This window comes from Schistocerca nitens, chromosome 5 (genome assembly GCF_023898315.1).
Source record: "Schistocerca nitens isolate TAMUIC-IGC-003100 chromosome 5, iqSchNite1.1, whole genome shotgun sequence".
NCBI lineage: Eukaryota > Metazoa > Arthropoda > Insecta > Orthoptera > Acrididae > Schistocerca > Schistocerca nitens.
In genome coordinates, this window is record NC_064618.1 from 135279546 (window position 1) to 135305868 (window position 26323).

General features: G+C 41.1%; 1 protein-coding gene and 1 non-coding gene across 3 annotated transcripts in view; both read right to left on the reverse strand.

Annotated features, from left to right (window-relative positions):
• The window catches only part of LOC126259699 (L-serine dehydratase/L-threonine deaminase-like), a 124170-nt gene that overhangs the window by 24808 nt on the left and 73039 nt on the right, over positions 1-26323 (reverse strand). The gene's annotated exons all lie outside the window — the stretch shown is intronic.
• On the reverse strand, positions 14390-14464 carry Trnat-ugu (transfer RNA threonine (anticodon UGU)). Its single transcript has one exon. It is a non-coding gene; the product is annotated as a tRNA-Thr (tRNA).

Sequence of the window (26323 nt, forward strand, 5' to 3'; positions counted from 1 at the left end):
AGTCGTCACCATGCAATTCGTGGTGCATAGAAATATGGTGCAGGTGCAATCGATGTTGATGTAGCATTCTCAACACCGACGTTTTTGAGATTCCCGATTCTCACGCAATTTGTCTGCCACTGATGTGCAGATTAGCCGCGACAGCAGCTAGAACACCTACCTGGGCATCATCATTTGTTGCAGGTCGTGGTTGATGTTGCACTTCCTGTTTCCTTAAATAAAGTAACTATCCGGCAAACGGTCTGGACACTTGGACGATGTCGTACAGGATACCGAGCAGCATACATAGCACACGCCCGTTGGGCATTTTGATCACAATAGCCATACATCAACACAATATCGACCTTTTCTGCAATTGGTAAACGGTCCATTTTAACACGGGTAATGTATCACGAAACAAATACTGTCCGCATTGGCAGAATATTACGTGATACCACGTACTTATATGTTTGTGACTAATACAGTGCCATCTGTCACAAAGTGAAAAAAGTGGTCCAACTAAAACATTCATATTTCTTTACGTACTACACGAATGTGTGTGTGTGTGTGTGTGTGTGTGTGTGTGTGTGTGTGTGTGAGAGAGAGAGAGAGAGAGAGAGAGAGAGAGAGAGAATATAGATCACTAGCCACCATATACTATAGTCACTAAGCAGCGAACACTGATATTCTGCGATGTAACAAATGCATATGGACAGCAGTTGGTTAAGTTACTCGTGGGAGGAATGTAGAGAGAAGGAAGAGTACAAGTGGAACTTAGATGTTCTAAGGTAGGAGAAATGCATTTAGAGATAAGCATTAGTGTCAAAAGAGTGAGCTATGGTGGATTAAAATAGAGACAGGTGATGTGAGGGGCTGTTGTGTGTGCTGGAGGAAGGAATGGGGTGAATGGGAGTGGGACAGGGCAAGTGGAGGGAGTAACTAAGAGAGACTGACACCAAGAGTTTTATGGGAACAAAGGACATGTTGCATGTAGAGGTCCCATCTACACATTTAAGAAAAAAACTAGTAGTGTGGGTGAGGATCCAAAAGGCATTTGCTGTGGCACAACCATTTAAGTCAATCACATCACATTACATTTCATAGTACTTGGGTAGTTCAGCTAGCTTTAGGTCACACTTCAGTCATTGAAAATTTTTGAAATCCTTTTTACATCTGCATTTACTGGTTGTAACAAATTTGGAATGTTATGTGGCAATTTTGACAGGTGGCCCTATCTCTGATGGGGTAGCACACAGCAATGTTAGGACTGTAATAGAAAGTATGATAAAGGTACTACTTCTGAATCCACCCTAAGTGTGTGACCTATGTAGAAGGAAATTGGAAGCATAATAGGCATAGACAGAGAAGGGTACTGTGTAGATGATGGAATATCACCTTGTGACGAGTAGGAAGGATTGTAACAACTGATAGTTGAAGTCCTGGAAGGTCAACAGATGTGAGAAGATCATTATCACAAGTCACAAGAGATCTCTTCCTGGACAAGGTTAGGCTTAGGAACCTTCAACAAATCTTTCAGCATACTGAGAAAGGAACTACTCTTCATGAATAGCATAGCTTCACTCTGAGTCCACATAATACAGATGCCGTAAGTTAATTTGAAGGCAAAGGGTTTCAAATTCTGAGTAGCTTGGAAATGTGTGAAATGGCCTTGCAATGAACACTCAAAAATGGCTATAGGACATTGTGCTATGTTGGTCTCACCGTCCTTTCCTATATCTGTCCTCTAAGAGATCAACTTCACTATCATTTCATACACCATCAAAAAACTGACCCTGACATGAAATCATCCTCTTTGCTGGTGAAGTACCACCAGTTACAGCAATTTATTGTGGAGGACATCAGCAGGCTGTCTGATGCACACAGCTACGATACTTGGCGCAGTGATTTCAGAATTCTGAAATTCCTAGTTATTTCTTAAAACATATATCCTGGAATCTGTGCCTATTCTCACTCCTACAACTCTCTGGGCACCCACGTCTTGCATGCTTCTCAAAATTGGCAACCCCACCACTTGTGGTTGGTTGTATGCTCCTCTTTGCTCTTGGAAACCAACACCTTCATCTTCCTTTCCTGATCCTCTACCAGCTGGTGCTCTGCCACTATTGATACCACATTCATCTACACAAACACTGTCAATGTTCACTACTGCATTGCAGCACCATCAACATTTTATTGTCTCCAAACCTCCTTCATAGTAACCATGAACAACTAAATCTTTATACACAACTACTTCTCCTTCCACCAGCAATTCAAATTCAGCAGAAGTGATCTACTCAATGCAATTTTGTAAAGCCTTGTCGCTTGTGGATGTGGATGTTGCATTTGTTAAGAGTATGCTGAATGTCCTTTTGAGGTCTTCAGAGACCAAAATCATCATCCCAATTTTGTTGAGAAACAGCTCTCAATATCCTGTATCCTTAAAAACCTCACTCTCCTCTCATACCTGCTGATCAGCTACTAAACATGATCTCTTTGTCACACAGTGCCATCCAGAAACAACTACTAAATCATGTTCTCTGTCAGGGCTAGCCAAGTTCAAAATAAGGAATATCCTATCCAAAATTATTTCCACACTTCAAAAAGTGGATTTCAGCTGCCCATCCATCCTACACGATATTCTTACCTGTCTCTCAGCGTAATATTTTATGTAGGTCTGATAATGAACAGATAATCCACTAGGATGAAGGCCATCATTAAATTGTGGTTGAAGTCCAATTGGACCAAGCACTTACTATACTATGTGGTCAGTTGCAATAGCTGCATCACAATCTATTTTATTTGGAGTTCATCTTTTAATCTTACTGAACTGAAGAGGTGGGAACTCTGTCTGTAGTATACCCTTTGCTTCCACACTCTCTGTGAGTCGTCATACTTCATCTGTCCTGCCCCCACCCCCTCTGTTACTTTTTTTACTCCACTCTTAATTCATGCATTCAAATCTTTCCTTATTCCTTGATACCTTTCTTCTACTCCAGATAATTCAGTTTCCCCTTTCATGGCAAAGTTCCCCACAGCAGTCTCACCTACTTGTTTCATGTCAGCATGATTTTTCCGAACCAGCCTTCTGCTGAATCTCATTCGACCCTTGCCCCTTGCATTCCACTGCTAACCACCCCAGCCAAGATTGAGGATGGCCACCACCTGTTGTCATAAGCCAATAGTATAACCCCACTCCCTTGTGTGTGTGGGCACGCCGCGCGCCGTATTACTACAGTAAGAGCAAGAACTTGTAAGCTTGTGTAAATGCTGTTTTGTGTTGTGTGCTTCTATGCGCCCCGCATCAACCAGCTATAGGTGGAGTGATTGCCTTTCCCTTATTCTATACAGACTGTGAACAATAATTTGTGTAATTAAATTGACAAAAACAAAAATATTAATTTTGTAAAGTCATTTTCATAAATATTTACCCAAACTTTATAATATGAGGTGGAATCCAAAATTTTCGGGACTGGTGCTGCCATCTGGAAAGTAGAGATGGGGGATCCGCTCTTGAACTAATTCATAGAGTTCAATCTTTCAAAGGAGTGAACAATCAGTGATTCAGAAAAAAAGAACGGTAGCTCCAAACGTTTCCCAGGCGCAGAGAGAGAGAGAGAGAGAGAGAGAGAGAGAGAGAGAGAGAGACGGAGCATATCAGCAGCGCCTCTGCTGGTCAGAGCACAGTGCACGCCACACAACACAGCCAGCGCCGGCCTCTGCCCTGCTTCTACCTTGGCTGCCTGCATTGTGCAGTGCCCCATTGGATTTTGTGTTTCACATATGCCGGGCCGTCTCTGTGCGTCGTCTGCCGTGTGCACTGTGCAGTGTCTGGCGCAGCTTAACTTCGCATCGCACTCTGTCGGCGATCGTTTCAGTCGCACGTCCTGCCCTCTGGGCAGTTGATGCCAGCAACAGGACAGAGAGCCACCTAGCGGATAACATAGGAACTACTTGCAAAAACCTGCTCGCAAGGGAGCGGACGATTTGTCTCGGAGCGGGTGAGCTCCCCCCACCCTCGGAACTCGCCCGCTCAACGCTCACCCCACCGTCTCGACTCTAACCAGAGCGTCGAGCAAAGCGACTCTGGTGTCACTCTGGTCTCTGCGGTCTCAGCTCACGCAGTAATACAGCTCGCGGCTCGACCTGCTCGACTCAGCGCCTCTGCATCGGAGTTTGTCCCCACTGGATATTGTTCTTCATAGTAATACCGCTATGTATATTACATTATTATGTTATGTATACATCAATTGTTTTTATTTTATTTTTATTTGTTTAAACTGATTAGATTAGGTTCCTGATGACTACTCTTACTATAGGATTTTTATTATGGACACTCGAATTTACACTTTAATTACGAGCGAACCGATAAACGTATCGCAAAATGTGATACACCAATATTTTCCTTGTTTTATTCTGCGTAAGGCTATATGCAGCACTTTCGTTTTACAGTCAAATTTATATTTTTTTTTCTTATTCTGGTACGGATTTTGCGATTTTAGGCGTCTTCGAAAGGAAAAATATATGGCTTGCGATGTATTTGTATGAGGTTAATGAAATTTTAATACATTATAGCCAAATATATTGTTAATGTAAATCTCAAGTTACAACATTTTCCGATCACCCAAAAAACCACGCTAGTGCAAAATAAATCAATAATCAAAAACTTTGTCATATCGTGGAAATTTCAATAAACAATACAAAATTCTTACTCATTATCTATGTTACTTCAAAATAGGATCAAATAAGATCAAAATACAGGTATAGTACTGGAATAAACCAAGTTTAAAGGGCAATGTGCCTTTCATTTATTTTCTTTTGTAAATGAGTGGTGAGTCATGAAAAACAGCTAATTCATTTCAGGGAGTGAACAGTTCTGATCCAATCTCTGAAAAGAACAGTTTTGCCCATCTCTACTGGAAAGTAGTAGTAGTAGATCTTCGCACCGCTAGGTGGCGAAAGCTGCATATCTGATGAGTCAGTGTGAGGAGTGGCATTCAGCTGGGAGGATGTGTTGTGTCTCCGCAGTGATTTCCGTGTTTGGTGTGTAGCGGTTTTACGATGGATCCACGAACAGAACAGAACATGTGTATCAAATCCTGTGCGAATCTCAGGAAAAGTGCTACGGAGACCCTTGCAATGATTCAAGTGTCTGGGGGACAAAGCAACAATCATCCCAGTGGAAGAGCCCGTGCTCTCCAAGACCCAAAAAAGCGAGACAGGTGAAAAGCAAAGTGAAGAGCATGATCATCATTTTCTTTTATACCGAGGGAATTGTGCACAAATACTTTGTACCAACCAACCAGTGAATTCCGCGTACTACTGTGACGTTTTGCGACGGCTTCGTGAAAACATGTGGTGACGACGGCCTGAATTTTGGCGTCAAGGGAACTGGCTGCTGCATCACAACGCGCCCTGTCGCATGTCCTTGCTCACCAGGACCTTTTTGGCAAAAAACAATATGGCGGTTGTATCCCACCCACCGTACCCACCAGATTTGGCACCTTGCGACTTCGCGCTATTCCCAAAACTGAAACTCAAGTTGAAAGGCCATCAGTTCGACACTCTAGAGAGGATTCAAGAAGCATCGCTGGCGGTGATAAACACCCTCAAAGAACAGAACTTACAGAAAACGGTTGACCAGTGGCAGAAGCACTGGGACCGGTGAGTATGTGCTGATGGGAACTACTTTGAGGGTGATGGGGACCATTAATCCAACGGTAAGGTTTTCAACAGATGGCAGCACCAGTCCCGAAAATTTTTGGTAGCACCTTGTATTTAGCCAACGGGCTTCTCCCAGTGGTAACATCGGTTCCCATTAGATCACTGAAGTTAAGTGCTGTCATGCTTGGCTAGCACTTGGATGGGTGACCGACCAAGCCTGCCAAGCACCGTTGGCAAGTGGGATACACTCAGCCCTCGTGAGGCTAATTGAGGAGCTAGTTGATTGAAGAGTGGTGGCTCTGGTCACGAAAACTGAAAACGACTGGGAGTGTGGCATGCTGACCACATGCCCCCTCATATCTACATCCAGTGATACCCATCAGCTGTGGGTGACACGGCGGTCAGTCGGTATCATTGGGCCTTAGGAGGCCTGTACTGGTGGATATTTTTTCTAATATTAAATGTCAATTTACATAAGAACAGTTTTAAACTTTTCTGTTGAATGTTTGTGATAATTACTAAATTATTTCGAGTTACAGGTATAACAGAAACTTTGGCCTCATCCTTGTTCATAGGTGATTGGAAGAGTTGTTGTATGATGATGTGTCCAGTGAAATCTCAATGAGACATACGTGATGAGGCAATAATCTACAAATTCATGAGTACAGAAGATTCAATGATGAAACTGTTTTTATTTTGTAGTTAGTAAACCATCAACTTCACAAACCTAGAAATAACATATTTCATTGCAAAGTATCAAAAGAACATCATACCCCATTGTTAGCTGCAACAAGCAGGAGCCATGCTTTGTGGTGCTGCACATTTTAGTGACTTTGACTGAGATAAACTCTCACTGCAATGTTCTTCTTCGCATGCCAGTGTAGAAGTTGAAACAGAAACAGCTAAGTAAAAAATTCGTGCAATCCATACATTTATTTATATATATGAAAACTGACTTTGGAATTCTCCTTTGTGTGAGACTGCATGTGTACAAGATACATGTGCAGATTTGAAATTCTAGATTTGCATATTTTATTGTGCACATTGCTTCCATTTGTATTGTATTGTGAAATTTCGAACATTCACAAGTGCTGTGATAAACACGTGCTGTTATCGTCAATTGTGTGCTTTAACTTCGTTGTGCTCTTTTAAAAGTTTTGAGACCAGTAGGTGTATCCTCATTCAAAACAACAGTTATCTAATTTCACTGTATAATTACATCAAAACAGATTATTTTTGAGAATTTTCAGATGTTTACAAAACTATATTTTTGTAAGTTACTAGTACGAGTGCTTTGGATATGCAACTAACTTCATACCAAATCAGCATGAGCAGTTCACATTATTGCCGAAGAATAGTTCACTCCCTTACTTCATTATCTATCAATGCAAATAAATGTGCATTTTTGAGAATTTTCGGAACTTACTATTGTCCTGTCTGTAATCTAATTTGTAGTAAATAAGCATTTGTAATTTAGTTACTGTAGCAGATATTTTAACTAACAAATTGTGTTACATCTAGTTTTCCCTTAAAGAGGAGTAGCCTTATATATTATCCGCATTTATCGTTTTAGGAAACTAGTAATTTTTTTTACCACACGTTTTTCTGTTGCCTTAATAGAAATATTGGTTTGCATATTTGCTTCCATTCTTGTAGAGAATTAGCAAACTTTTTAGCTCAGCAGATTAAAAGATAATCATCCAGCTTAATTTAAAATTATTTGTTCACTATCTTAAAATGCAGCCTCACTGTTAATGCTCTTCTCAAACATGGAATGAGTTGGCTGACATTTGTAAGCTGCTGGAAATCACCCTGGCTTCTGTCATCCAATTGGTAGCTGCTGCGAGTCTGTGTGTTGGAAGAGCTCTCAAGAGTCATGTAGCTGTAATACCGGTACCTCAGGTACTACCCTCTCTTGTGGATCCTGTCTCCTCTGCAGAAAGTACAGTATCAAAGTTAGTATCCAGTCCCTAGTGAATGGGACAGGAAGTAAAATTGAGGGTAGCAAAGCAGGAAATGTTTAACTCCATTTTCAAATGTTCCTTTACAAAGGAAAAGCTAGGAGAATTTCCCCAATTTAATGCTCCTACCACTGATAAGGAGAGTGAAATAAGAATTGGTGTCAGTGGTTTTGAGAAATAGCTGCAATTGTTAAAACTGAACAAAGCTCCAGAACTCAATTGAATCCCTATCAGATTCTATACTGAATCTGTGGCTGAGTTAGCCCTGTCTTCTAACTATATCTATCATACATCCCTCAAACAAAAAACTGTTCCCCGCTCATGGAGAAAAAGGCACAGGTCACACCCGTCCACAAGAAAGGTAGTGCAAACGATCCACAAAATTACCATCCAGTATCCTCGACACTGATTTGTTGTAGAATCATGGAACATATTCTGAACTCAAACATGATGAGGTATTTTGAACAGAATGACCTCCTCCAAGCCAACCAGCATGCATTCCGTCAACATACATCACGTAAAACCCAAATCATACTTTTCTCATATGACATACTGAATGCGTCGTATCAAGGCAGGGAGATAAATGCAGTATTTCTTTATTTCCAAGAAGCATTTGACTCTGTACCACACCTATGCTTATTGTTGAAAGTACGATCACATGGGGCATCAAGTGAAATTTGTGACTGGATTGAGAACTTTTTGGTAGGAGCGTTATCTTGGATGGAGAGTCATCATTGAATGTAGAAGTAACTTCGGGTGTGCCCCAGGGAAGTGTGTTGGGACCCTTGCTGCTAATGTTGTATATTAAGGACCTTGTGGACAATATTAATAGTAACCTCAGACTTTTTGCAGGAGGTGCAGTTCTCTATAAAGAGGTAGTATCTGAAAGAAACTGCATAAATATTCTTGCACATCTTGATAAGATTTCAGAGTGCTGCAAAGACTGGCAACTTGCTTTAAATGTTTGTAATGTAAAATTGTACACAAAAAAGTATCAATGAGTCACTTCTGGAATCGGCCAACTCAAACAAAAACTGTATAACACTTTGTAGGGAAATGGAACGGCGTGATCACATAGTCTCTGTTGTGGGTAAACCAGGTGACAGACTTCGGTTTATTTGTTTAATACTGGGGAAGTGCAATCAGTCTACAAAGGAGACTGCTTACAAATCACTTGTGCAACTGGTTCTAGAATATTCGTATACAACTCCCCTTCTTTTTAATTTTTCATTTTATTTTGGCATGAAGTCATTACACCAATGACTTTTTGGTGGCTTATTTATTTTGGGCTTTACAAAAGTATCTCTCTTTTGGAAAGGTACTTCCAAATATTAGTGCCATTTTGTTATTAAACAAATTATACTTGGAACTGGCATTATCTAAATTATACACAGGCCTCCAGTTTACATCTCAGAGACATGAATTAAAAGTCTGAATAGTTTCATTGTGTCTTAGCTACTTTCCAGTAGGGCCCATTGTCATTCTCATAAATATTTGCACTGTCAAAAGTGAGTCTCTGTCCATCACAGTCAGACAGACCATTCAGGACTTGCCTAGCAGTTGTATCACCTACTTGGGTCTGGTCTACAGGTATGAAAAAGACCAAATAAAGACATATTTTCCAGTACACTAACATAGGTTGGATAACTGCCTTGTTGCTCAAAACATCAGTACAGGTTTTGCTGAAACTGAGTCTAAAGCTTCTTTATCTTTTTTTTGCCTGTATCCCATACTTAAAACGAATTTGCATGGTTATTATTGGATTTGCCATTGTTAATGTTACAGGGTGGCTGGATGCCCTTCCTGTCATGTCTGAAGGTTTCTCCCAACTTATAAATGCCAGATAAGGAATTAAATACTCTTATTTTCCATGTAATTATTTTGTTCATGAATTGCAACTGGTTTTATTGTGCTGCATTATTTTTTAAGTTGGCTTTTTCCTTTGTCTGATTTAAATCTACTTTTATTATATGTAGTTGGTGATAATTTTAGTTAACACTTACTATATTATGGAGCAGAGGCTGACAAGTCCTTCTTGTGAATTACAGCATTGTCCCAGTTTTGGGCGAGTGTTGTCCTTTGCAAAATAATTTTGTAACTGCCTTTGGTATAGCTTTCCTCCAGATTTAATAATTTTTAATGAAATATCATCATTCCCAGTTGCCCTATCCTTTCACATCTCAAATCACTTGATACACTTCACCAGCCTTATTGCTGGAATGTCACTATTTTTATTAACTGTTATGCTCTGATTCATTTCTTCAACAATGTCAACCATGTAAGAAAATATTGAAAAGCTTCTGCAGTTTTCTGTCATCTGTTAGTTGTTTTGAAATGTGCCACCTTCATTGATCAAATGTTATGTATATCCAACACGTATTTTCACAAAATAAGGGAAAGGCAACTACTAACCTATAGCCGACTGATGAGTAGAGCACAGAAACATGTAACAGGAAACAGTTTTCATTTTAGCTTTCAAGCTCTTGATCTTTTTCTAGTAATAGTAGATACAGCCACACACAACACCACACAAAGACTCAAATGCACACACTCATGGTCACAGCGAGACTGATTATTGATAATTTATTACTGAAAGCCAACTGCCTGGCCCGAGTAAGGTTGGGGGGGGGGGGGGGGTGGAAAAGAAGTAGGTCTTTCAGCACACATCTCAGCAGCTGCACAAGATGCAAGGTGCACAGGGCATGGAGCATAAAAGAGATCTAGAAAGAGGAAAGGTGGGTGGTGGTGGTGGGGGGGGGGAGGAGGCGGGGAGAGGCAGGAAAGAGGAAGAGAGGGGTAGAAAAATGGGGGAAAGGAGAGAGAAAAATAGAATTTTTTTTTTTTGGGGGGGGGGGAGGGGGGAGTGGTGTGAAAACATAGGACATGATGTGGCTAGGAAAGGGATGGTGTGGACAGAAGAGAGAAGGGAAATGGTAAAGTGAGGCATTATGAAACAAGTTAGTGGAGGTTTACAGCAGGGAGATCATTAGAGTGTAAGATGTGTTGGAGAAACAATTCCCACATACATAATGAAGCAGCTGTTTAAGTCAATTATGTTTAGATGTGCAGCATGTTCACAGCTGGATTATCAAATTTATGATGTGCATTCATCTGAGTAGACAGTTATTACTTGTCAAGCCCACACGGAATGCTGTACAGTAATTGCAGTATAGCTGATGTATAGGGTGTTAATAAATCAGTTACAAAAAAGTAACCTGTAATTGTGAAAAAAGGTAAATAACTTACAGAAATGTTTATCCATGAAATAATCAATTTTTGAAAACATAATGTAATTGATTCGATAAAAAATCTACTAACCAAGTGCTGGCAAGAGAACACATATATAAAAAGTATTGCCATTGTAATACCTTTTATACCTAGGTTCTCCTGCTGCTGCATGGTGAGTAGGCTTTTTATCTAAAAAGTTACATTACATTTGAAATTTTTGATACAGCACTGAACACAGTATATCTTCCAGTTTTACTCAAATTTTCTGTGTGGCTACCTTCTATCTAGGTTACTGTCTGTTTTTATAGTCCACTTTTTTAGTTAATCTTGCGAGGGTGGGGAGGATGTATGTATGCTGTGTGAGGATGTACGAATAGCTGGCCACAGTCGCGAACAAATGAATGCACTTTCAGGGCACAACGAGAGGTAGTCGAAGTGCTGGTGAAATATGTGGTCGAGCTTTTCAAGGGGTGTTCAGAGGAATACAGCTAGTACTGGGTCTCAGGAAAGACAACATGGCAGATATGTTTTTGGACAAGCTGGATAGGACACTGCCTGTCAATAAAGGCTCTGGTAATGTGATCGGTATATTTCATCAACTCCTGCTGACGAGGCTGTAAGGAAGAAACTTTTTGATATGGAACGATAGAGAGCTGTCAAATTGGAGGTACTGTTAGTGGTTTGTGTGCTTGATATGAACAGATATATCTGTGGAGCCAACTGAGAGATGGAGATTGGTATCTAGAAAGGTGGCTTGTTGAATTGAGAAGATCAGGTGGTGGGACTTGGGAGCAGGTGTTGAGGTTATGGAGGAATGAGCAATGATTGTCTCTGCGTGGGCCCAGATCCTGAAAATGTCGTCAATGAATCTGAACCAGACAATGGGTTTTGGATGTTGACTGGATAGAATGGATAGCATGGATTCCCCAGCTGGCTGATAAATAAGTTTCAATACGACAGTGCCATGCAAGTACTTATGGCAAAACTGTGGATGTGCTTACAAATTTTTCCTTTGAATGTGAAATGACTGGGTGTCAGTATGTGGTTGGCTAGGAGGATTAGTAAGGGGGTGATGGGTTTGATATCAGAAGAACGTTGAGAAAAGGTATTGTTCCATGGGCCTGGAGGATGTTGATGTACAAGGGCAACACATCCACAGTACTCAACAAGGAGTCTGGTGGTAATGGGACAGGAAATGTGGAGAGGTGGTGAAGGAAATGAGTAGTGTGTTGAATGTAGAATGGGATGGGATGTTGATTTGAAGACAAGTGTCCATTCATTTAGTAAGCAGTCAGTCAGGCCATCTGTTGTCACCTGTTCACGTCTCCAGAGTGGCAAGTTATGTATTTAGTTTTCTTGTGTTTCATTAGTAGCATGTTTCTTAAATTTCGTGCATTTTTTTTAATTTAAGAGGCTTAATCTTGTGTTTTGTAAGTGTGTATGCAGGCAGTCTGTAGCACAGTTTTCATTTCTTCTGAACACTCAGCTATACAGCTCATTATGGAATCAACATCCATTGATGACACATCAGGAGCGTAACAAACTTGCATATCTAGGTTTCTGTTTGATTTTATAGTTTACTACTTCAGTTAATCTTGGTTAGGACACATGTATGCTGTGTGGGGATTCAGGAGGAGCTGGCCACAGTCTGCAAACAGCTGAATGAGGTTTTGGCTACAGTCAGTAACCTTCAGGCTACTGCCTCCAGGTGCAGAGGTGATGGAGAATCTGGTGTGTTGCACGGGACACCCCAGGTGCTACTTGTTTCACCCACGGGCTCTGCTTCTGAGACATCTCCAATAGTACCAAACATGGTGGATCTGCCTTCACAGCAGGGTCAGTGGTGGATGGTAACACATTTGCGTCACTCAAGGCAGAGAGTCGTCTAGCCTTATCTATTCGCCATATCAATGGACATGTTGCCGTTCCTCCAGAAGGGTTTGAACAAGCACATGTGGGGGGGGGGGGGGGTGTGTTTGCTAGTTATTGGAAGCTCCCTGTTAGGCGTGTTATGGAACCCCTTAAGAAGATAGCGTTCAGGGCTGGAAAGAAGCCAACGTGCACTTGTTACGTCTGCGGTGGGCCTTATCTCGGATATGGAGGTGGCCTTGTCTGTGGCTATTAAGCATGCAGGGTGCAGCTTTCTGCAAGTTGTGGCTCACAACGGCACTGACGGTGCTGTTGCATGGATTCTGAGGTCATCCTCAGTTCATACAGGCATACTGTTGTTGTCTACTTTGGCCCAAAGAAACAGGTATTCGTCAGCATTCAGCTTCTTCTTGTAGACAAATTAAAGGACTTGTCTGGAAGATAGGTATCATAGGAAACCTTCGCCAGTAGCCCTGTACTCTCTGCTATATTCAAAGTCTTCCAAGCCAAAATCTTTGCATCAGGGAAAGCTTCAAGGCCACCATAATCTGCATGGTTCTACTAGCAAAGGTTCCCTATGGTACCTTGGTTCTAGACAAGCCATTTAATTTGTCTACAAGAAGAAAGAAGAAGCTGAATGCTGATGAATATCTGTTTATTTGGGTCAAAGTAGGCAACAACAACTGTAAAATAAAGATTACTGGTGACTGCATGTTGTATTATAGACAATAAAAAATCCCGTATTTCCTTTTCTAATTACTTATCTTTATCATCATCATCATCATCATCATCATCATCATTATTTAAGACTGATTATGCCTTTCAGTGTTCAGTCTGGAGCATAGCCCCCCTTATAAAATTCCTCCATGATCCACTATTCAGTGCTAACATTGGTGCCTCTTCTGATGTTAAACCTACTACTTCAAAATCATTCTTAACCGAATCCAGGTACCTTCTCCTTGGTCTGCCCCGACTCCTCCTACCCTCTACTGCTGAACCCATGAGTCTCTTGGGTAACCTTACTTCTCCCATGCGTGTAACGTGACCCCACCATCTAAGCCTGTTCGCCCTGACTGCTACATCTATACATTCCCAGTTTTTCTTTGATTTCCTCATTGTGGACACCCTCCTGCCATTGTTCCCATCTACTAATACCTGCAATCATCCTAGTTACTTTCATATCCGTAACCTCAACCTTGTTGATAAGGTAACCTGAATCCACCCAGCTTTCGCTCCCATACAACAAAGTTGGTCGAAAGATTGAACGGTGCACAGATAACTTAGTCTTGGTACTGACTTCCTTCTTGCAGAAGAGAGTAGATCGTAGCTGAGCGCTCACTGCATTAGCTTTGCTACACCTCGCTTCTAGTTCTTTCACTATGTTGCCATACTGTGAGAATATGCATCCTAAGTACTTGAAACTGCACACCTGTTCTTACTTTGTTCCTCCTATTTGGCACTCAATCCGTTTATATTTCTTTCCCACCGACATTACTTTCGTTTTGGAGATGCTAATCTTCACACCATAGTCCTTACATTTCTGATCTATATATGACGGTAGTACCTGTTCCCGAAAGAACAGTTACCGTGGATGACCATGCAGCTTTGCTAGAAATGAAATGATAATTAAATAGACACCCTAGCTGCATACAGGCGTTGATGTACTTCATTGGGGACATGTTGAAAATGTGTGCCCCGACCGGGACTCGAACCCGGGATCTCCTGCTTACATGGCAGACGCTCTATCCATCTGAGCCACCGCGGGCACAGAGGATAGTGCGTCTGCAGGGAATTATCCCTTGCACGCTCCCCGTGAGGTCCACATTCCCAAGATCCCGGGTTTGAGTCCCGGTCGGTAACTGTTCTTTCGGGAACAGATACTACCGTCATATATAGTTAAAATATGGCTTCCCGGCCATTGACCCTCTTGTGTGAACGCACACGCTATGCCCGAACTCGTACGGGACTTGCTAGATTAATCTGCCACGAGTAATGAGTATGATGGGCAAACATCTATTAGGCGCACTACGAATGTAGTGGAGTGGACATGTTGGGAATGTGGACCTCACGGGGAGCATGCAAGGGATAAGTCCCTGCAGATGCACTATCCTCTGTGCCCGCGGTGGCTCAGATGGATAGAGTGTCTGCCATGTAAGCTGGAGATCCCGGGTTCGAGTCCTGGTCGGGGCACACATTTTCAACATGTCGCCAATGAAGTACATCAATGCCTGTATGCAGCTAGGGTGTCTATTTAATTATCATTTCATTTCTGATCTAGCTCTGAAATATTACTTTGCAAACTTTCAATCGAATCTGCCATCACAACTACGCCATCCGCATATGCAAGACTGCTTATTTTGTGTTCACATATCTTAATCTCACCCAGCCAGTCTATTGTTTTCAACATATGATCCATAAATAATATGAACAACAGTGGAGACAGGCTGCAGCCTTGTCTTACCCCTGAAACTACTCTGAACCATGAACTCAATTTACCATCAACTCTAACTGCTGCCTGACTATCCATGTAAAGACCTTTAATTGCTTGCAAAAGTTTGCCTCCTATTCCATAATCTCGTAGAACAGACAATAACTTCCTCCTAGGAACCCGGTCATATGCCTTTTCTAGATCTATAAAGCATAGATACAATTCCCTGTTCCACTCATAACACTTCTCCATTATTTGCCGTAAGCTAAAGATCTGGTCCTGTCAACCTCTAAGAGGCCTAAACCCACACTGATTTTCACCCAATTGGTCCTCAACTAATACTCACACTTTCCTTTCAACAATACCTGAGAAGATTTTACCCACAGCACTGATTAAAGAGATACCTCTGTAGTTGTTACAATCTTTTCTGTTTCCATGTTTAAAGATTGGTGTGATTACTGCTTTTGTCCAGTCTGATGGAACCTGTCCCGACTCCCAGGCCATTTCAATTATCCTGTGTAGCCATTTAAGACCTGACATTCCACTGTATTTGATGAGTTCTGACTTAATTTCATCCACCCCAGCTGCTTTATTGCACTGCAATCTATTGACCATTTTCTCCACTTCCTCAAATGTGATCCTATTTCCATCATCATTCCTATCCCATTCTACCTCGAAATCTGAAACATTACTGATCGCATTTTCACCTACATTGAGCAACTCTTCAAAATATTCCCTCCATCTGCCCAAAGCATCCACAGGCTTCATCAGCAGTTTTCCTGACCTGCCCAAAATACTTGTCATTTCCTTCTTACCTCCCTTTTGAAGACTGCTAATTACACTCCAGAATGGTTTTCCAGCAGCTTGACCCATAGTCTCCAATCTGTTTCCAAAGTCTTCCCAAGATTTCTTCTTGGATGCTGCAATTATCTGTTTGGCTTTGTTTCTCTCTTCAACATAACTTTCTCTGTCTACCTGTGTTGTAGTATGTAGCCATTTTTGATACACCTTCTTTTTCCTTTTACAGGCTGCCTTGACTGTGTCATTCCACCAAGCTGTTTGCTTCATCCTCCCTTTACACACTACTGTTCCAAGACATTCTTTAGCCACTTCTAGTACTGTGTCCCTGTACCTTGTCCATTTCTTTTCCAATGACTGTAATTGACTACATTCAACTAACTGGTACCTTTCTGATATCGCTGTTGTGTACTTGTGCCTGATTTCCTTATCCTGAAGTTTCTCCACTCTTGTCCTCCTACATATGGACCTGACCTCCTGCACTTTCGGCCTCATAATCCCAATTTCACTGCAGATTAAATAATGATCAGTGTCATCAAAAAATCCCCTGAATACACGTGTGTCCCTCACAGCCTTCCTGAATTCCTGATCTGTTATTATATAGTCAATGACAGATCTGGTTCCCCTGCCTTCCCAAGTATACCGGTGAATGTTCTTATGTTTAAAAAAGGAGTTTGTGATTACTAAGCTCATACTGGCACAGAAATCCAAGAGTTGTTTCCCGTTCCTGTTGGCCTCCATATCCTCTCCAAATTTACCCATGTTGTTGTTGTTGTTGTTGTTGTTGTTGTTGTTGTTGTGGTCTTCAGTCCTGAGACTTGTTTGATGCAGCTCTCCATGCTACTCTATCCTGTGCAAGCTTTTTCATCTCCCAGTACTTACTGCAACCTACATCCTTCTGAACCTGCTTAGTGTATTCATCTCTTGGTCTCCCTCTACGATTTTTTCCCTCCACGCTGCCCTCCAATACTAAATTTGTGATCCCTTGATGCCTCAAAACATGTCCTACCAACCGATCCCGTCTTCTGGTCAAGTTGTGCCACAAACTTCTCTTCTCCCCAATCCTATTCAATACTTCCTCATTAGTTATGTGATCTACCCATCTAATCTTCAGCATTCTTCTGTAGCACCACATTTCGAAAGCTTCTATTCTCTTCTTGACCAAACTATTTATCGTCCATGTTTCACTTCCATACATGGCTACACTCCATACAAATACTTTCAGAAATGACTTCCTGACACTTAAATCTACACTCGATGTTAACAAATTTCTCTTCTTGAGAAACGCTTTCCTTGCCATTGCCAGTCTACATTTTATATCCTCTCTACTTCGACCATCATCAGTTATTTTGCTCCCCAAATAGCAAAACTCCTTTACTACTTTAAGTGTCTCATTTCCTAATCTAATCCCCTCGGCATCACCCGACTTAATTAGACTACATTCCATATCTTTGTTTTGCTTTTGTTGATGTTCATCTTATACCCTCCTTTCAAGACACTGCCCATTCCATTCAACTGCTCTTCCAAGTCCTTTGCTGTCTCTGACAGAATTACAATGTCATCGGCGAACCTCAAAGTTTTTATTTCTTCTCCATGAATTTTAATACCTACTCCGAATTTTTCTTTTGTTTCCTTTACTGCTTGCTCAATATACAGATTGAACAACATCGGGGAGAGGCTACAACCCTGTCTCATTCCCTTCCCAACCACTGCTTCCCTTTCATGTCCCTCGAGTCTTATAACTGCCATTTGGTTTCTGTACAAATTGTAAATAGCCTTTCGCTCCCTGTATTTTACCCCTGCCACCTTTAGAATTTGAAAGAGAGTATTCCAGTCAACATTGCCAAAAGCTTTCTCTAAGTCTACAAATGCTAGAAACGTAGGTTTGCCTTTCCTTAATCTTTCTTCTAAGATAAGTCGTAAGGTCAGTATTGCCTCACGTGTTCCAGTGTTTCTACGGAATCCAAACTGATCTTCCCCGAGGTTGGCTTCTACTAGTTTTTCCATTCGTCTGTAAAGAATTCGCGTTAGTATTTTGCAGCTGTGACTTATTAAACTGATAGTTCGGTAATTTTCACATCTGTCAACACCTGCTTTCTTTGGGATTGGAATTATTATATTCTTCTTGAAGTCTGAGGGTATTTCGCCTGTTTCATACATCTTGCTCACCAGATGGTAGAGTTTTGTCAGGACTGGCTCTCCCAAGGCCGTCAGTAGTTCCAATGGAATGTTGTCTCTCCGGGGGCCTTGTTTCAACTCAGGTCTTTCAGTGCTCTGTCAAACTCTTCACACAGTATCATATCTCCCATTTCATCTTCATCTACATCCTCTTCCATTTCCATTAAATTGTCCTCAAGTACATCGCCCTCGTATAGACCCTCTATATACTCCTTCCACCTTTCTGCTTTCCCTTCTTTGCTTAGAACTGGGTTTCCATCTGAGCTCTTGATATTCATACAAGTTGTTCTCTTATCTCCAAAGGTCTCTTTAATTTTCCTGTAAGCAGTATCTATCTTACCCCTAGTGAGATAGGCCTCTACATCCTTACATTTGTCCTCTAGCCATCCCTGCTTAGCCATTTTGCACTTCCTGTTGATCTCATTTTTGAGACGTTTGTATTCCTTTTTGCCTGCTTCATTTACTGCATTTTTATATTTTCTCCTTTCATCAATTAAATTCAATATTTCTTCTGTTACCCAAGGATTTCTACTAGCCCTTGTCTTTTTACCTACTTGATCCTCTGCTGCCTTCACTACTTCATCCCTCAAAGCTACCCATTCTTCTTCTACTGTAGTTCTTTCCCCCATTCCTGTCAATTTACCCATAACCTTTTCATACCCTTCTGTTCGATTTCCAATCCTGGCATTAAAATCACCCATGAGCAGAACACTGTCCTTGTCCTTTACTCTAACAACTACATCACTGAGTGCCTCATAAAAACTATCCATCTTATCTTGATCTGTCCCTTCACAATGCGAATATACTGACACAATCCTAATTTTCTTGCTAGACACTGTGAAATCTATCCACATCAGTCGTTCGTTTACATACCTTATTGCAACTACGCTGGGTTCCATTTCTTTCCTGATGTAAAGCCCTACACCCCATTGTGCTATTCCTGCTTTGAGTCCTGACAGGTAGACCTTGTATTCTCCCACATCCTCTTCTTTCTCACCCCTTACCCGAATGTCACTAACAGCTAAAACGTCCAACCCCATCTTACCTGCAGCCTCTGCCAGCTCTACCTTCTTCCCAGAGTAGGCCCCATTGATATTAATAGCTCCCCATCTCATTACCATTTGTTTGCCAAGTCGTATCTTAGGAGTACCTAGTCTGTCAGTTAGAGGTGGGACTCCGTCACCTCCAAAGGTCCGAGGCATTTTGCTCTGATTGTTGCCAGCATCATATTTAAAGTACCAGGGAAGCAAGGTTGCTAGCCTTACTTGCCCCGAGTCCCATTGGGTTTTACCCCTAATGGCTGAGTGACTAATCGGAGGATTTGGTAGTCTTTGCCGTATGAGCACAAAGGTGACCACGACTCAGAATATGTCCGAGATGCCCAGCCTTATTCCAAAGTAACTGGTATCCTGACTGTCGGGACCACTTACTTGGCCACTCATACGTTGCCCGTGGTTCATGAACTAGGACATGACTACAGGAACCCACACCATGAACCACTTTAAAGAAAAAAAAATTGATTCACTTATCTACGCATTAAAGCATGGTTATGCGCTAGGCGTATTGTGACTTTGAGGGAGGTGATATGTTTCGTCTGGTGTAGAGATGGGCAAAACTGTTCTTTTCATAGATCGGATCCGAACTGTTCACTCCCTGAAATGAACTAGGTCTTTTTCATGACTCACCACTCATTCACAATAGAAAATAAATGGAAGGCACATTGCCCATTCCCGGCGGGGTCAGGTATTTTCTCTGCCTCGTGATGGCTGGGTGTTGTGTGCTGTCCTTAGGTTAGTTAGGTTTAAGTAGTTCTAAGTTCTAGGGGACTGATGACCATAGATGTTAAGTCCCATAGTGCTCAGAGCCATTTGAACCATTTTTTTTGAGCACATTGCCCTTTAAACTTGGTTTATTCCAGTACTATACCTGTATTTTGATCTTATTTGATCCTATTTTGAAGTAACACAGATAATGAGTAAGAATTTTGTATTGTTTATTGAAATTTCCACGATATGACAAAGTTTTTGATTATCGATTTATTTTGCACTATCGTGGTTTTTTGGGTGATCGGAAAATGTTGTAACTTGAGATTTACATTAACAATGTATTTGGCTGTAATGTATTAAAATTTCATTAACCTCGTACAAATACATCCCAAGCCATATATTTTTAAAGTGAACATTTCCTTCCGAAGACGCCCAAAATCGCAAAATCCGTACTACAATTAGAAAAAAAATATAAATTTGACTGTAAGACCAAAGTGCTGCATATAGCCTTATGCAGAATAAAACAAGGAAAATATTGGTGTATCACATTTTGCGATACGTTTATTGGTTCGCTCGTAATTAAAGTGTAAATTCGAGTGTCCATAATAAAAAATCCTATAGTAAGAGGAGTCGTCAGGAACCTCATCTGATCAGTTTAAACAAATAAAAATAAAATAAAAACAAATGATGTATACATAACATAATTATGTAATATACATATCGGTATTAGTACGAAAAACAATATCCAGAATAGACGAACTCCGATGCAGGGGCGCTTAGTCAAGCTGGTCGAGCCGCGAGCTGTATTGCTGCGCGAGCTAAGACCGCAGAGACCAGAGTGATACCTGAGTTGCTTTGCTCAACGCTCTGGCTAGAGTCGAGGACGGTGGGGTGAGCGTTGAGCGGGCGAGTTCCGAGGGTGGGGGAAGCGGTGAGCGGCCACCACTCACCCGCTCTGAGCCAAATCGTCCATTCCCTTGCGAGCAGTTGTTGCAAGTAGTTCTTATGTTCTCCGCTAGGAGGCTCTCTGTCCTGTTGCTCGCATCAACCGCCCAGAGGGCAGGACGTGCGACTGAAACGATCGCCGACGGAGTGCGATGCTAAGTTAAGGTGCGCCAGCGGCCAGACACTGCACGCGGCAAGGGAAGCACAGAGACGGCACGGCATATGTGAAACACAAAATCCAATGGGGCACTGCACAATGCAGGAAGCCAGGGCAGAAGCAGGGCAGAGGCCGGCGCCGGCTGTGTTGTGTGGCGTGCAGTGTGCTCTGACCAGCAGAGGCCCCCCTGATATGCTCCGTCTCTCTCTCTCTCTCTCTCTCTCTCTCTCTCTCTCTCTGCTGTGTGAAACGTTTGGAGCTACCGTTCTTTTTTTCTGAATCACTGATTGTTCACTCCTTTGAAAGATTCTACTCTATAAAACAATTCATGAGCGGATCCCCCATCTCTAGTCTGGTGATGAGGCACTTGGCTACCTTAAGAGAGCAGACTTAGCCTCACGCGCGGCCTGGGCAGTGCAGTGCCTCTAGTTTTACTAGGTGACTGCATGTTGTATTATAGAGCCAGGCTGCAGCTGGCCGAGCAGCCTTTGCTCGTAAGAGCCTGCTGAATACATATAAAAAATATTTTTATTTAATCCAGCACAGCCTATCATGTTCCTACTACTGTTTGCTTTGAAACTCTTGGGTTCTCTTTAATGGCTGCCTTGTTCGATGTGAGATTTTCTTTTCCTTTGCTGTTTGCAAAAGCACTGTTGTTGAATAATTGTTCCATTCAACTATGTTTGTGTAATATGAGGGTTGCTCAGGCAGTAATGTCCGACATTTTTTCCCAAGACAATGATGAAGTTCCATATGAACTATTATGTACCCTCTCCCTGAAGTTTCATGAGAGTGCGCCAGAATTTGTTTCGTTTGATAGACAGTATAGCAGCAGCAATATTCGAAAACGGTGTCTGTAAGTGATGTATGTTAAAAGCATTGTGTTTTCATTGAACTTCTCAGTGCGGAGAAAGAAACTGTGGGGAGAATTCAAAAATGTTTGTGTGAAGCATATGGAGTATCTGCAGTTAACAGGAGTACAGAAGATGCCACCACAAGTTGGTTCAGCAGAGATCCACGATTTGGAGCAAGCAGGACTCCAACCACAGTTGTCACACCTGGACTGTTGCAGCATACTTATGTTCATTTTTGAGAATCAACACATTATGGCTTGACAATTGGTGCTGAAGTTGTCTATCAGCAAAGGAAGCGTGGATGCAATTATCCATGCTCTTCGATACTCAGAAGTGTGTGTCATGTGGGTTCATGCTTTCCTATGGTGGAACTCAAATTAAAAAAGTTTAGAATTGCTGAAACTTTTTGAAATTGAAGGGGAGGCCTTCTTGTTCCAGACTGCGAAGGTGATGAAACTTGAGTTCACCATTTTGAGCCTGAAACAAAAAGACAGTCACTGGAATGGCTTCTTCCTCACTCTCTACAGAACATGATAATGACTGTTTTGGGACTGTGAGAGTGTGATACTCATTGTTGTGATGCCAAGAAGCAGTACCATTAATTTGAAGGCATACATGAACACATTAAACACACTCAAAAAGCATTTCCAGTGACGTTGGTACCATAACAACACAGGGTATGTTTTGATTCAACACAATAAGGCTCAGCTGCACATTAGGACTATTGAACACATAATGAAATAGGGTTAGACGGTGATAACCAACCACCTTATAGTCCTGGCCTACCTCCCTCAGGCTTCCATTTATTTGGGCCATTAGAGGATAGCATTCGTGGAAGACTCTTTGAGGGTGATGAACAGGTGATTCATGCAGTGGAAACAATGGCTTCGTCACTAGAACAAGGTCTAGCACCAGCAGGACATACATGCTCTTGTATTTTACTGGAAGAGGATTACATGGAAAAATAGGGTGTGTTTGGAAAGCATCATTCTTTCATGTGTGTAATTACATTCTGGGTGACACACTTCCATTTTTAATATGCTGAAATTTTTGCTTAATTTAATATAGTCAACCTCCCCATTTGTCTTACCATAATCTATATTTCTGACTTCCTGTATGATGCATCTGCCTTTTTCAGTCATTGAATCTATTTATATTCTGCATCTTATAAATCTATGATCACATGTGAGTATAAATTGGTTTAGGACTGACAGATCTTGTGAAATTTCTTTACTATTTGATAAAATGTATTAAATTTAATTTTTAGTTCAATCTAGCCCTTGCTAATTTCAATTTTTATTCACTTTTTTCTGGAAGAATATGTTCAGGACAAGCATTTTGTCATTCTTCGCAAATCCTATTAATGTATGACCTCTTGTCATTGGATGGTATCATACCCAAATTTTCCCAATGTGCCAATGCAAATGCGACAACACAAAATGCGAAGAAAAGATTCCTAATGACTCAGGATACTTCATTTAGATGATCTATTTAACCACTCTCTGGTCTTTTTGTTACCACGCTTGAAGTTTAACCCTGGTATGTGTAGAGCCAGATAATGAAAACTTACAGACAATGAACAAACTATCAACTTTGTTTCCATGCAGTAAGTGCATAATAATACAGAACTGTTTCTTGTCAGGCACTGTTACAATATACACTCAAGATGGCTGCCTTTTAAGTTTTTACAACACCAATGAAAGTAAAACATATTTGGGTATATATAATTTTATTGTTTATCCAAATATTCATCTTTAAAACTTGTTGAGTACCAGTCTGCTTTAATTGATCTGTGATGCTTTAGAGAAATGGTTGTGACATATCCAGCATAAACAAAGAAAAAAAAGCAATCATTTTCTTGAAAGTATCTCGTGAATGAACTGCTGTTCTTGGCTTTGGTTCCTCTTGGAACAGCTGAACACTCAATTGCTGCATAGTTTGCACCTCATTCGAATACATGCAAGTTGTGTCTCCTAGTACAATGTTGTATATGGATTTTAAATTGCCCTGATCACATCCTTTGCACATTTTCTTACATGAATTCATACTAATCTGTTTTTTTTTTTTTAATAGCTTTAGTTAAATTGTAAAGGCTCCATCAGGAACAGATCCCTGTCACAGCTAAAAATTCACACAAAATTAAAGGAATTACAGTCTTTGAGATCCCTAAGAATACATCTGTATCAAAGTAACTTACATGTCAATATTTATCAACATTACAAAATTCTCTTAACCAACTGCAAAAAATATTTCCTGATGGCGACTGACGACTAAAAGTTGAATGAACTGATTCAAGGTACTGTTGTTGAGTTAAGCCTTTACAAAAATCATAAAAAAAAGTCACCAAATGGAAACATTCACATGAAAATTCTATTATTTCACAACACCGTTGATTCAAACACTCATTGTAAGCAAACCACCTCAGCCAGTTTCTGGGCTGTCATTGTTTCAACAACAACAAATAACAAATTTTAAAATAAGTTATGTCACATCTAAACGGTACTACGAAGTTGTCATTTGTAAAAATGTTGCTGCTATGGTAATGAAAGCAATTCACTACTTTAAAAAAAAAAAAAAATTGAGAAAGCAGGTCCATGTGAACACTGACTGAACTTTCTGGCTCTTCTCAAGACAAAAAAAAAAAAAAAAAAAAATGGCCCATTGGTTTCATACCTGGTCGCTGAACTGGCCACTGACTAGGGCCACTATATCCAGTTTATCTTCCACAAGACTTAAAGTCAATGGAATCCCTGGCATTGAGTGTAAATTGTGTCTGGCCCTGCCACTGAAAGAACATTGTTGTTTGTTGTTGTGGTCGTCAGTCCTGAGACTGGTTTGATGCAACTCTCCATGCTACTCTGTCCTGTGCAAGCTGCTTCATCTCCCAGTACCTACTGCAACCTACATCCTTTAGAATCTGCTTAGTGTATTCATTTCTTGGTCTCCCTCTACGGTGTTTACCCTCCACGATGCCCTCCAATACTAATTTGGTGATCCCTTGATGCCTCAGGACATGTCCTACAAACCGATCCCTTCTTCTCGTCAAGTTGTGCCACAAACTTCTCTTCTCCCCAATCCTATTCAATACCTCCTCATTAGTTATATGATCTACCCATCTAATCTTCAGCATTCTTCTGTAGCACCACATTTCGAAAGCTTCTATTCTCTTCTTGTCCAAACTAGTTATCGTCCATGTTTCACTTCCATACATGGCCACTCTCCATACAAATACTTTCAGAAATGACTTCCTGACACTTAAATCTATATTCGATGTTAATAAATTTCTCTTCTTCAGAAACACTTTCCTTGCCATTGCCAGTCTACATTTTATATCCTCTCTACTTCGACCATCATCAGTTATTTTGCTCCCCAAATAGCAAAACTCCTTTACTACTTTAAGTGTCTCATTTCCTAATCTAATTCCCTCAGCATCACCCGACTTAATTCGACTACATTCCATTATCCTCGTTTTGCTTTTGTTGATGTTCATCTTATATCCTCCTTTCAAGACACTGTCCATTCCGTTCAACTGCTCTTTCAAGTCCTTTGCTGTCTCTGACAGAATTACAATGTCATCAGTAAACCTCAAAGTTTTTAGTACTTCTCCATGGATTTTAATACCTACACCGAATTTTTCTTTTGTTTCTTTCACTGCTTGCTCAATATAAAGATTGAATACCATTGGGGATAGGCTACAACCCTGTCTCACTCCCTTCCCAACCACTGCTTCCCTTTCATGCCCCTTGACTCTTATAACTGCCATCTGGTTTCTGTACAAATTGTAAATAGCCTTTCGCTCCCTGTATTTTACCCCTCCCACCTTCAGAATTTGAAAGAGAGTATTCCACTCAACATTGTCAAAAGCTTTCTCTAAGTCTACAAATGCTAGAAACATAGGTTTGCCTTTCCTTAATCTAGCTTCTAAGTCATAGGGTCAGTACTGCCTCACGTGTTCCAATATTTCTACGGAATCCAAACTGATCTTCCTCGAGGACGGCTTCTACTAGTTTTTCCATTCGTCTGTAAAGAATTCGCGTTAGTATTTTGCAGCTGTGGCTTATCAAAATGATTGTTGGGTAATTTTCACATCTGTCAACACCTGCTTTCTTTGGGATTGGAATTATTATATTCTTCTTGAAGTCTGAGGGTATTTTGCCTGTCTCATACATTTTGCTCACCAGATGGTAGAGTTTTGTCAGGACTGGCTCTCCCAAGGCCGTCAGTAGTTCTAATGGAATGTTGTCTACTCCGGGGGCCTTGTTTCGACTCAGATCTTTCAGTGCTCTGTCAAACTCTTCACGCAGTATCATATCTCCCATTGCATCTTCATCTACATCCTCTTCCATTTCCATAATATTGTCCTGAAGTACATCGCCCTTGTATAGACCCTCTATATACTCCTTCCACCTTTCTGCTTTCCCTTCTTTGCTTAGAACTGGGTTTCCATCTGAGCTCTTGATATTCATACAGGTGGCTCTCTTTTCTCCAAAGGTCTCTTT